Consider the following 12,514-nt stretch of genomic DNA (forward strand, 5'->3'; position numbering starts at 1 on the left):
ATCGCTTGTATCACCTGCATTGGCAGGCGGATTCTTCACCACTGAACCTTGGGAAGCCCATCTTAAAAGGGCAAGAGGAGTTAAACAGAACTCCCATGTGATGTACTAACAGCAATTCCATTCCTGTGTGTACACCCATAAGAAGTGGGTGTACCCATACGTGTATCCAGAGATGCTTGCACACACAGATTCATACCAGTGTTATTCACAGTAGCTGAAAAGTACAAGCAACTCGGGTGTCCGTTGGCACATGAATGGACAGAATATGGCGCATGCATACAATGGCACGTTACTCAGCCACAGAAAGGGAGGAAACAAGCCACAGCTTGGATGTACCTTGAAAACACAATGCTAAGTGAAGTAAGCCAGGCACAAAGGGACAGACATTGTATGATTCCACTTCTATGACGTATGAATAGGCAAGTTCATGTAGATAGAAAGTAGAATGAAGGTTACTGGGGCCCAGGGGGAGGGAGGCCCCCGCTATGTATTAAGCAACTCGTGTTTAATGAGTATGGAGCTTCTGTTTGGAATGATGAAAAAGTTTTGAGATGGATAATGGTGATAGTTGTACAACATTGCTAGTGTACTTAGTGCTCCTGAATTGTACACTTAAAAATGGTTAAAATGGTAAATTTCATGTTGTAAATTTTTCCACCCCCCCCTCAAAATGTAAGAGTAGTTAGAGGGTGTGAATGGGTGTGAACTATGGTGGGTCTCCTGGACTTTTTCTTTACATTCTCAAGTTAACTCAAAATGAAGCAAACCACGGTGGAAAAAACGGCACAGACTGAAACAGGATGGGTGGTGGTGGCGGCAATGGGGTGAACTACCCAGGAGCCCACAGCGTCCTTCCAGTGTTTGACACTGCAGGCTGGGACCTGGCGTGGGACGAGCAGGCCACCAGGCCAGAGGGTGGGAGAGGAGGGACAAGGACAGGGTCCAGATGAGTGTTCCTAGTGACTATGTCAGTTCTGTCCTGGGTCAGATGGGCCCAACCCAGAGCTAGAGACCATGTGAGTCACAGCTCACCCTCCAGAGAACAAAGGGATGTGGCAGGGAGGGGCTGGGCTGTGACTCAGAGGCCATGGCCTCTGTGAGCTTCCCACCAGGTGCGTGGAGGCCCCCTCCGACTCCCTGATTGGCTTCCCCTGTGGGGGTGGTAGCAGGGGTACCCACTTCTGTGCAGGCGTTGAGAAGGCTCCCCAGCAGAGCCTTAACGTTGTCCAGAGTTCTTTCCCTGCTCGTTTTTGGAAATACAAACACAATAATAATAGCAGCAACATTGCTTGAGCAATATGCTCAAGCTCAGGGCTCTGTGCATTTAATCTTCAAGCTTCATCTCACCTTGTCAGCTAGTCTTATCAGTCCCACTTTACAGAAGAGAAAATGGGCTTATAGGGATGAAGCAACTTGCCTGAGGCCACACAGGCTGCACGTGGCAGAGATTCAGGAGGCTGGACTTGTAACCATGACGGCACATAAACACACACAGACACACACACATTCGCGCAAGATTAGACTCCAATACGTGACTTTATCTCTGGGTCTTAGTTTTAAAGACAACTTTAATACTTTTTTCTTTGTGCTGATGAAAAAAAGTTGGAAAATACAGATAACAAGTATATTCAACAACAAAAAGATCATTCGGTCTGGTTGCATTTTAGCATTTCAGTTCATTTTTATTGGTTCCTTTGGGATTCTGAAGAGTAGATGACATTAAACAAACCCAGTGAGTACTCAGTGCCCCTCACTCTGCAGGGCACTGAGAGTATCACAGTCATGACAGTTCTGTCCAATGTTTGTAAAATGGTGATGGTATTTCAGAAGGACCAGGCTCCTTTGGAACAAATTACTTTAAATATTCCAATAAATAAGTGTAGTATAGTTTGCCCCGGAGGGAGCAAGCTATAATATAATACTTGTTTCTAAGGCATTGTTTTTCTGTGTGTAAAAGGCTACATGTCTTGTTTAATGAAAAGAAACTTGTTCCTTCAGTATTTTATTTGAAAGAGATTGTGGGAAATATGTAATTTTTCCCTGCTTACTGCCACTTCTTAATGAATGTGGCAATGATGAGAACAGGACCAAAAAGGTTAAATCCAGTGAACAGGGGGGAAGGGAGATTCATCTTAGCCCATAGTTTAAATCTCATCTCCTGAAGTTTTATTGGAGTTAACCAGTTGGTAAACTGACTCATCCAGGTGGCCCATCCTCGACTTTTTTCCTGTCTGTCTAGTATCAACAGAAAAATCAGTAAGAGTAAAATTAAGTACCCGGTTTTTTGTCCATTACAAAAAGACATTCATTTATACATTCATTCAACAAGTACATACTGAGTGATATGACGGCTGGAGTTTCGTTCATTGGGAGGGGTATAGAAGAGAAAAGGTTAGGAATGACTTGACTATGGGGGTTGTATGGTGGTTATATTTTTTCTGCTTTTGTATGTGTTTGAACTTTTGCATTCAAAACTGTGTGTTGTGATATTGAGCATTTTAGCCTTGGGCCAGGCCGTATACTAGGTGCTGGGGATGCCTTGATGGTCAAGACAGGCTCAGATTCTGCCGTTTTAGAATCAGAAGACACTCATTCAGGAAGCAAGTGCTAATCAAATAGTCGCATGAATGTAAGTAAAATTACAGCTGTGATAAGTGTTGAGAAATCACCAGTTGAGATGCAAAAGTCTGCAGTGTCAACTCCATTTCACCCAGTACTGGTGGAGGTACGAAGTCCTCAGCTTGAGGTAGCATGAAGGGAGCAGGTGTATGTGTATGTATGTGTGTATGCTCATGGACATACACGCAAGCATGCATTTGTGTGCAAGCTCAGTAAAGGCTGAGAGGCTGTGGTTCGTTGTCTGTCTGAAGCATGGTGTGATAGAAGGAATCCAGAGTAGACCAGCTAACTGAATGCTCTTCTAGAGAACTTCTGTGTTCAAGAGGATAACAGAGCATAATCCTCCAGTGAATTCTGATTCTGATTAGAAAAAAAAAAATCTGAACTTTTTCTCACCTTTCACTGCGTACTCTGCCCCTCCCTGTCATGCCTTCTAATCCCCATCCCTGCTGTTTCTCAGTCTGTGTATGCCATTCCTCCTGTCTAGAATGCTCTAACCCCTGCTCTTCTCAGGGCCAGCTCCTTTCCATATATAGGTCTTGGCTCAAATGTTGCAAGGGAGTCCTTCTCTTAGCACTTCCCTCTGTTTACTTTCTCTTCCCCCATTTTTTCTTAGTCTCTTCCCCAGGCTTTGAGCATGGTGACACAGGGGTGTGTCCCATAGCGTCACTCACCCCCAGCTGATACATGCAGACAGTGGGTGCTCAGCACATCTGACAGCCGGATGCTATCTTACATCATCCCTGTGCATATTCCTACTTGATTAGTTTGCATTTTAAAAGGATTTTGACCCATGGAGAGTTGTCAAAATGGGCTTAAGGGAAGTTACGGAAGCTTAATATGAGATGAGAGTACTTTGTGTATGGTCTGTGTCCAGAAATTCAAACAGTAGGGTCATGTACATCTGAATTCTCTTGGGCTGCAGGAGGTGAGGTGAAAAGAGATTCTTCTGCCGGCTCCAGTTCAAGGAAAGGGGTATTTGGGAAGCCCCATCTGTCTCGTGGAGAAGGCAATGGCAACCCACTCCAGTACTCTTGCCTGGAAGTACTTGGATGGAAGTACTTCCATCCAACCCATGGATGGAAGAGCCTGGTGGGCTGCAGTCCATGGGGTCGGTAAGAGTCGGACATGACTGAGTGACTTCACTTCACGCATTGGAGAAGGAAATGGCAACCCAGTCCAGTGTTCTTGCCTGGAGAATCCCAGGGACGGGGGAGCCTATTGGGTGGGGGTGGGGGGCATGAAGAAATGAGGGCTATAAATGTTTTATAATTTGATTTAGTTGGTGGTTATGCTGCTGCTGCTGCTAAGTCACTTCAGTCGTGTCCGACTCTGTGTGACCCCATAGACGGAAGCCCACCAGGCTCACCTGTCCTTGGGATTCTCCAGGCAAGAACACTGGAGTGGGTTGCCATTTCCTTCTCCAATGCGTGAAAGTTGGTGGTTATATTGGAGTATAAATATCTAAAAACATTAATAACTTGTACACATTAGATTTGTGTAGTTTATGTTGCAAACTATTGTGTTATGTATGCATACATTTTGTTATGTATGCAAAATATATGGCAGTCTTTCTCTAGAGTTGGTGAAGGAAGGTTGGGGAGCTGAAACAGTGTCCGAGGCCAGGGCAGGCTGGAGGGGAGGCGAGGTTGGAGCCCGTGAGAGGCTGGATTTTCCCCTGCCATGGTGCCCTGGTGTGTTCCTCCTCGTCCTCACCCACCTCACCCTCATAGCATGTGAGCAATAGCCACCATCCACCAGTCCCTAGCATGAGGCTCCCTTTGCAGAAAGGGTTGGCGCTTGGGAAGGAGGGCGGTTGGCTGTTCCTAACTGTGGTGCTGTTGAAAGGAGAGAGGTATCTATCTGCTGTGTCCTCGGAGTCCCTGAACATCCCATCCTGGAAGGGAGAGAACCTGCCCGTTGGCTAGCTTTACCTGAAGCTGATGGTTAAATGGTGATGGTGGTGGTTGGTGTTACTGGGTAGGTTGGAGGGGATCCAGTGAGGAGGTGGAACCTGCTTCTGTCTGCCTGGGCCTGACGCTTGGCACCCACACCTTGGGCTGATCCTTTGTAACAAATTAAAGTGTGTTGTGTAGATTGCCCAGGGCAGCTTTGTGGGTCTGCTGGGGCAGATCTCCAAGCTGAATGGCCTGAGGTTCCCTGGGCTGCGGTTGGTGCTCTAGAGGATCCCTGGCTCCATGCTTGGCTGCCCTTGCTGGTGTCTTTCTGACAGGCCTGGCTTCTTGAGAGAGAATAAGCACTCTGGTTATGGATCTGAATGCTAGCATGGTTTGACTTGTATCTGTTTATATCTTTGTGGTCTGCCATGTTCTGTCAAAGTTTTAAGCTACTTCACCAAGAGGAGGTGAGGAAGGTGCAGGTGTTAAGAGTATCCGAGGCTCTGGAGCCGGAGTTCCCAGGTTCCCAGGCCTGACTGTACCAGAGACGGCTGGCAGCTTGTGCACCACTGCGGCGCCTTGGCGGGTGGCCTTGAGCGAGTCGCTCTGTCCCTTTGCGCGTCAGTCTCTCTGTTGGATGATGGAGGATGCATTTGCGATGAATCTGGATAACATGAGTAACAGTGCCACCTCTGGGTTGTTGTGTGGATTTAGTGGGGTAATTAGTGTAAAGCGCTAAGACCTGGTACACAGTCCGCGCTCCTGATGTTAGTGGCGGCGGCGGCAACAGTGAAGAGCACTTAGGCGGGCTGGAGGAGTAAAGGGCCCAGGGCCATCATGGGCCCAGCGTGTCAGCACTGGAGCGTACTTGACTTGTCAGGGCTCAGGGTATGTTTGATCACTTTCTATTTTTTATTTTTCCTTCACCTGACCACAGGTCCTCCATCCCTTATCCACAGTTACAGAATCAAGACACAACTACATGATTTTTTAAAAAGTTTGATGCAAACTCATTGGATGCCCAGATCTGAGATAATAGGAGCCTCTTCAGAGTGTGTGGCAGAAAGTCACATGTTCAGCTGCAGAAATATTTACGAACTTGACCGTGGATGCTCCACTTGACCCTGCTGCAGCTGTATGGAACATACTATACATACTTCCTGTTACCTTTGTAAAATGCAAATGTTATGAGTTCTGAAATGCATTCAGCTCCAAGGGTTTGGAGGAGTTGTGGCTGTGGTTTATCCTCTCGGTGGCCAGTGAGGCCAGTTTCTCTTTTTCGCTAATATGAAGGGATCCTGCAATGAGTATCCTTGATAGACTTGGAATTGCTGGGTCAGCGAGCAGGCAGATTTTAAATTTTTGTTAGCTCTTGGCAGATTGCCTTTCAAGGAGATCAGAGAAAATGGCGATTCAGTCCACCAGTAGCACGTGAGTGTGAATTTGGCCCCACTGCTCCCCTGCTTCCGTGAGCCTCCTCAGCCACGCGTGGTCCCAGGCTTACATCCTAGCTCCTCCCTGTCACGTTCGTAGGCCTCCCTTCCCAGTCTAGCCCTGGCCTGTCTGCCCAGACTGACTTTCTGGCCCTTCTGCTGCCACCTCACCGTCCTTGAGCCTCTGACCAGCTGCAGAGTCCCTTGGTCAGTCAACCACCATAGTCCACCCCACCCCACACACCCCGGACTTAACCCTGGACTGGACAGAACTCTGTGGCCTTGTCTTCTGGGGAGAGCTGAGGGTCTGAGCTGAGAGAAGTTAGCCTGGAGGAGTGGAGGGGAAGCTCTGTGGGAAGTCCCGGAGGCAAACTTGGGAGGAAGATTTGTGTCTTCTGGCCGGTGGAAAGCCCTTGCAAAGGATTAAGCCAGGGAGTGACCTGGCTGACGGGACTCATACTTTATGCATGTGCTCAGTTGCTAAGTCATGGCCAACTCTTTGAGACCCCATGGACTGTAGCCCGCTGCGCTTCTCTGTCCATGGATTTTCCAGGCAAGAATACTGGAGTGGGTTGCCATTTCCTTCTCCAGGGGATCTTCTCGACCCAGGGATGGAACCCGTGTCTCTTGCATCTCCTGCATCGATTGGAAGATTGTTTACCACCAGCGCCACTGGGGAAGCCCACAGGCTATAATGGAAGGTTAAAGTGGTGTTAGCAGTTGATTTGGAGAGAAGGGGGTCAGGCCTTGTCACTGACTGTTGATGAAGAGTAAGACAGGAGAGAGAAAGGCCAAGGTCATAGAGGTGGGGCTTGAGGAGGGGATGCCAGTGAAGAGGGCACGTGCTGCCAGGGTTCGAATCCCAGCCTCGGCTCTGGTTGGCAACAGGACTTTGGGCCAGGGCATTTCACTGTACCATATGCCTCACTGTTCTCATCTGTGAGGTGGGGCCTCCAGCTCCGCTACAGGGCTGTGCTGAATGTGAGTGGTGTCAGCAGTAGTCAGAGGGATGGCCCATAGCCGGTGCTGTGCAAAGCCGTCCTTCATGCTGTACCCTCAGTCTCCCCAGACTTGGCTTCCATCAGTTTCCAGATTCATGTTCTTGTCTGGCCCTGCTTTCATTTTCTTGCTGGATTGAGTCCCTCGAACCTGAATCACAGGCGGTGGATGGAGCTTGGACACCTGCGTTTCAGAGAAGTTCCCCAGGTGGACCCAGCTCTTCCCCGTAGGGCAGGAACGGTGTCTCCTCAGAGCCAGTCCCCTGGGCAGCCCTGGGTGGATGCTCTTGGAATGAATGAACCATCGACCACTGTCTGGTCTCATTTGCTCACAGACAGACCCAGCAGGCTGGACCGATCCAGCTTCCAGAGCAGCCTGCTGTGGGGCTGGCTGCCTCAGAGTCACCCTGGGGGTTGTTGGTGTGTCATCAAAGGGCACATTCCCAGGCCCAGCGTCGCAATTCTGATTCGGGAGACCCGAGTTGGGGCCGAGTGTGAGCCTGTGCGTGGACGATTCTGTGTTCTGCCTCAGGACACCTGAGGGCCCCGAGCACCGTGTCCTTCTGGCTGTGACACCCTGTGAGTCTGTTAGGGAAACACAAGGCCCTCGGCCTCAGCCACAGGCCCTGGCATGTCCTGCCGTGTTGGGTGAGGACACCTGTGGGCCCCGAGCACCGTGTCCTTCTGACTGTGACACCCTGTGACTCTGGTAGGGAAACACAAGGCCCTCGGCCTCAGCCACAGGCCCTGGCATGTCCTGCCGTGTTGGGTGAGGTTGACTTTCTCACTGCCAGGTCACCAGGTGTGGTTTCTGGGTAGTGGCAGCAGCTGCTCCCCTCCTGCAGTCAGCAGGAATGAAAACACCTGGGTGTTTTGAACTTGAGTGTCCCTCTGCTGCTACCCCAGATTGCACAAGAGCTAGTGTCTTTGTCACAGCTGATGCCTCAATGACTTGGGGGCCTCTGCCTCCAGTCTCCTTTGGTTTGTGGTCTCATTCTCCCTGCCAGCCCCTTGGGAGGGGGTGATGGGGAACAGCTGCTCTCACCACAGCAGAGCACAGGGCTTGGGTGCCAGGCTTTGCGTCCGGAAGCATCTGCCCCTTCCCATTGTCCGCGCCTTTCTGGACACAGAGGAAGGCTTATAACCGGGCAGAAGGGCCCTCCTTCACTCCTGTCTCCCTGCCACCTGCAGGCTTTGGGTGAGTTTGTGGAAGGTGCGTTCTTGCTCTTGACCTCTGCAGCCTGCTGAGCTGTAAAGGTCCCATTGTGGTGTTGCAGGCACCTCCTGGTTACTTCTGTGCCTGAGAAGTGGGTGAGGGTTCAGCAGCTGGCAGAGCCAGGCCGGCACTGGACACGTGACTTGGCTGGCCCAGTGCAGCTTGCTCACACCTCCTTGTCATTTCTTGTGTGCTTTGCGGGCGTGTGCCTCTCGGAGAGGAGGGCAGGGATTTGGAATCCTGGAGGGGATTTTTCAGAGCAGATGCAGGTCTCAGCCTCCAACCTGGGAATCAGTGGAGGGGCCAGGTGGGCTGTCAGCAGGTTGGGGCTGGTGGAGCGGGTGAGGGTGGCATGCTCAAAGCCTCATTTGGGGTGACCATCACTGGCAAGGTCATTTTCTTTGTGACTGTGGTCGAGGTAGCCAGTTTACTGGCTCCTGAGGTCTCTGTGTCTGTGTGGTCTTGCCTTCTGGGTGGGTCTGGAATGGTTCCTCACCAGGTAGTTTTATATTCTCTGAAAGTGTTTCTCCCTCCTCGTTATCATGCTCCTGTTTGCTCAGTAGCCCAGTTCCCCACACTTCAAGTTCTGCCTCTCAGGCCTGTTAACCTAGCTGCCCCAGGCTCACTCTGTTCCAGCAGGGACCCTCTCTCTTACACCTTGCTCCCTGAGACCCCCAGTGCTAAATACAGTGTGGATTCTGGACTCTCTCACTATGGGACCGCTGACAAGTTGCTCACCTCTCCTCGGGACCCTCTGCTTTCTTGTCTGTTTCCTGTGGAGGGGAGGGGATGTCCGCCTTTGTGGAGCACTGTGCTCTGCTCTTCGCTGGCTCTGTGTTATCAAATCCCCAAAAAAGCGCTGTGGAGCTGACACTATTACCATCCTATTTTGTAGTTGGGGTAGTGCTTTGAAAATGCTCAGCTGCTTCAGTCGTGTCCAACTCTTTGTGACCCCATGGACTGTAGCTGGCAGGCTCCTCTGTCCATGGGGATTCTCCAGGCAAGCAGACTGGAGTGGGTTCCCATGCCTTCCTCCAGGGGATCTTCCTGACCCAGGGATCAAACCCGAGTCTGAGTCTCTTACATTTCCTGCATTGGCAGGCGGATTCTTTACCACTAGCGCCTCCTGGGAAGCCCATAAACGGGGAAACCAAAGCACAAAGTAGCCCTTTCTGGGCTCTCGAGGCCACCAAGTGGCAGAGGTCAAATTAGAGTCCCTGTAGTCTTAACTTCAGAACTGACAGGCTTGACTGGTTCTCTGTAGTGTGAATGTTTTCAGCATTTATAATATAGATCTTTCAGCACCTTATGGTACATCATGCTGTTGTGGAAATATGGTATCATGGAATCCCACCTGTCTTGCATTTGACTTATGTTGACTGAGCTGGAAGCTCTTAGAAGAAAGAAACAACCATTGAGGGATTCCCTGATGGCTCATTGGTAAAGAATCCACCTGCCAGGAGACACAGGTTTGATTCCCGATCTTGGAAGATCCCACAGGCTGTGGAGCAGCTAAGCCCGTGTGCCACAATTATTGAGCTTGTGGTCTAGAGTCTGTGTACCGCAACTACTAAAGCCCGCATGCCCTAGAGCACATGCTCTGCAACAAGAGAAGCCTCTACGAATGACAGGCTGGCACACTACAGCTAGAGAGTAGCCTCCACTCACTGCAGCTAAAGAAAAGCCCACGCAGCAATGAAGACCCAGCATCAAAAGTAAGACCCAGTTCAGTTCAGTTGCTCAGTCATGTCCAACTCTTTGCAACCCCATGAATTGCAGCACGCCAGGCCTCCCTGTCCATCACCAACTCCTGGAGTCTACTCAAGCTCATGTCCATTGAGTCGGTGATGCCGTCCAGCCATCTCATCCTCTGTCGTCCCCTTCTCCTCCTGCCCCCAGTCCCTCCCAGCATCAGGGTCTTTTCCAATGAGTCAACTCTTTGAATGAGGTGGCCAAAGTATTGGAGTTTCAGCTTTAGCATCAGTCCTTCCAAAGAACACCCAGGACTGATCTCCTTTAGAATGGACTGGTTGGATTTCCTTGCAGTCCAAGGGACTCTCAAGAGTCTTCTCCAACACCACAGTTCAAAAGCATCAATTCTTCGGTGCTCAGCTTTCTTCATAGTCCAACTTTCACATCCATACATGACCACTGGAAAAACCATAGCCTTCACTAGACAGACCTTTGTTGGCAAAGTAATATCTCTGCTTTTCAATATGCTATCTAGATTGGTTGTAACTTTCCTTCCAAGGAGTAAGCGTCTTTTAATTTCATGGCTGCAGTCACCATCTGCAGTGATTTTGGAGCCCAAAAAATAAAGTCTGACACTGTTTCCACTGTTTCTCCATCTGTTTCCCAAGAAATGATGGGACCAGATGCCATGATCTTCGTTTCCTGAATGTTGAGCTTTAAGCCAACTTTTTCACTCTCCTCTTTCACTTTCATCAGGAGGCCTTTTAGTTCCTCTTCACTTTCTGCCATAAGGGTGGTGTCATCTGCATATCTGAGGTTATTGATATTTCTCCCGTCAGTCTTGATTCCAGCTTGTGCTTCTTCCAGCCCAGCGTTTTTTATGCTGTACTCTGCATATACGTTAAATAAGCAGGGTGACAATATACAGCCTTGATGTACTCCTTTTCCTGTTTGGAACCAGTCTGTTGTTCCATGTCCAGTTCTAACTGTTACTTCCTGATCTGCATATAGGTTTCTCACGACCCAGCATAGCCAAAAATAAATACATAAATTAATTTAAAGAAAAGATACAATCATTGAATCCTGCTCTTCCGCTTACATGAGTGTATATTCTGGAAGGGGTGGTGGGTAGGGCTGTCCTGCATGGGCTTCCAAGGGTTACATGACTGTGTGTTCCCTCTGCCCCAGCTACCGACTTTACCTGGAGTGCGATTAAACACACAGTCACCTACTCAGCACTGAGCTCTTTGAGGGAGGGGGCACCCCTCTCCAGAACCCACTTTCTCCAGGGTCCTTCCAGGGGAATTCTGGGTTCTTCAGGATTTCCCCACTAACTTTAGAAGTTGTCCTCCCGTGTCAGAGGCCTGATTGGTCCTTTCCTCCATAGGACCTTTCTCAGCTGATACCTGGGGGTAAGAGCACAGAGATGGAGCTAAGATTTAGCCAGAGCGTTTTCTTGGGGGAATCAGGCTGCGTATTTATTCAGGTGCCCGTTGTGGGTTTGGGAAGTTTGGAGGCCTCGGTCCAGGAGTCAGATCCAGCTGTTCAGTCCCCGTGGTCCACTTCCAGCTGCTGGAGCTTGGCTGAGCTGCTGAAGCCCGTTTCCTTCTCTGTAGCATGTGGCCAACAGTGTGTATCTCCTGGGGATGTCATGTGACTATATGCAGGTAAAGAGTGGGTCCTTGATATATTTAATTCCAGGGAATTTTATATTGTCTTCAAGTGCCTAGATGTCATGAAACATTATTTATAGTTGAGCTTCTCAGAGAAATCACCCCCTTTTTTGCAGGTGTTTTGAAGCAGTCTTTGGGCATGAAGTATGCTGTATGTAAGCATTTGTCTCTGCAGGAAATGAATGATGGTGAGGCAAACCAGACTACCTTCCTTGAGCTGAGTTAGTGAGTGTGACATGTGTCAGTTCTACGAAGTTCACGTTAATAAATGCCCTGTTTGGTGAAAAATCAGGTGAGGAAAATGTTGCCCTGACCAAAGGATCCAGTTTTATTCCCAGATGGCAACATTAGCACAAGGTCTATTCTAGGGCCATTTTACGAGAATCATCTCCCTTTTGGACTTCTGTTAAGTAGGGTGTGGTGGAGATAAGCACACTTATTTTTATGCTTGGCCCTGATTCTTCCACTCACTAGTTCTGTGGATGTGGGAAAGGCACTTAAACCTCTCTGTAAGAAGGAGGTAAGAGTCTTTATCTTACAGCGTTGCTGAGAAGGCTAAATGGGATCAAGCATTTGAAGCCCTCCGCAGGGTGCCTGGCATACAGGAAGGCTGCTGTCACCATTGCCTGTGGTGAGGAGGAGGGCAGAGACGACAATGGTGGCAGTGCGGACGTGGTGCCCAGATCCTTGGGGAGCCTGCATGCCCTCCCTTGGATGAACCGTGCTTGGGCAGTGTCCGTCCTGCAGTGGGCACACTGCTCTGTCTGACCTGTGTCTTACTCCCTCCTACCGTTGTGTCCTCTGTGAATACACGAGCATGCTCTCTGTGTATCAGCAAAAACAAACTGAGTGTCCATCAAAGACATTGTTGGAGAGGCTTAGAGGTTTTGTGAAAAGCACGTTTTTCAAACTTTTTTTGTTGTTGTTGCATTGGAACTATTTTATAGTGTGAGAACTTACCCAGGAACCCTGGCATATGGATCCT

General features: G+C 49.4%; 1 protein-coding gene across 12 annotated transcripts in view; it reads left to right on the top strand.

The window, feature by feature from the left end:
- The window catches only part of ARHGEF3 (Rho guanine nucleotide exchange factor 3), a 312,981-nt gene that overhangs the window by 14,874 nt on the left and 285,593 nt on the right, over window positions 1-12,514 (top strand). Inside the window, exon 1 of one of the 12 annotated variants that reach the window (XM_086367398.1) lies at window positions 11,651-11,717. The exons of the other annotated variants lie outside the window; for them this stretch is intronic. The gene's annotated coding sequence lies outside the window, so the exon portion shown is untranslated. Of the gene's footprint in view, window positions 1-11,650; window positions 11,718-12,514 lie in introns of those variants that run through there. 12 annotated transcript variants of the gene reach the window in all.

The sequence above is a fragment of the Bos grunniens genome, chromosome 22 (assembly GCF_055505025.1).
Source record: "Bos grunniens cultivar Pamir isolate PY7600 chromosome 22, Bosgru_T2T1.0, whole genome shotgun sequence".
Taxonomy (NCBI): Eukaryota; Metazoa; Chordata; class Mammalia; order Artiodactyla; family Bovidae; genus Bos; species Bos grunniens.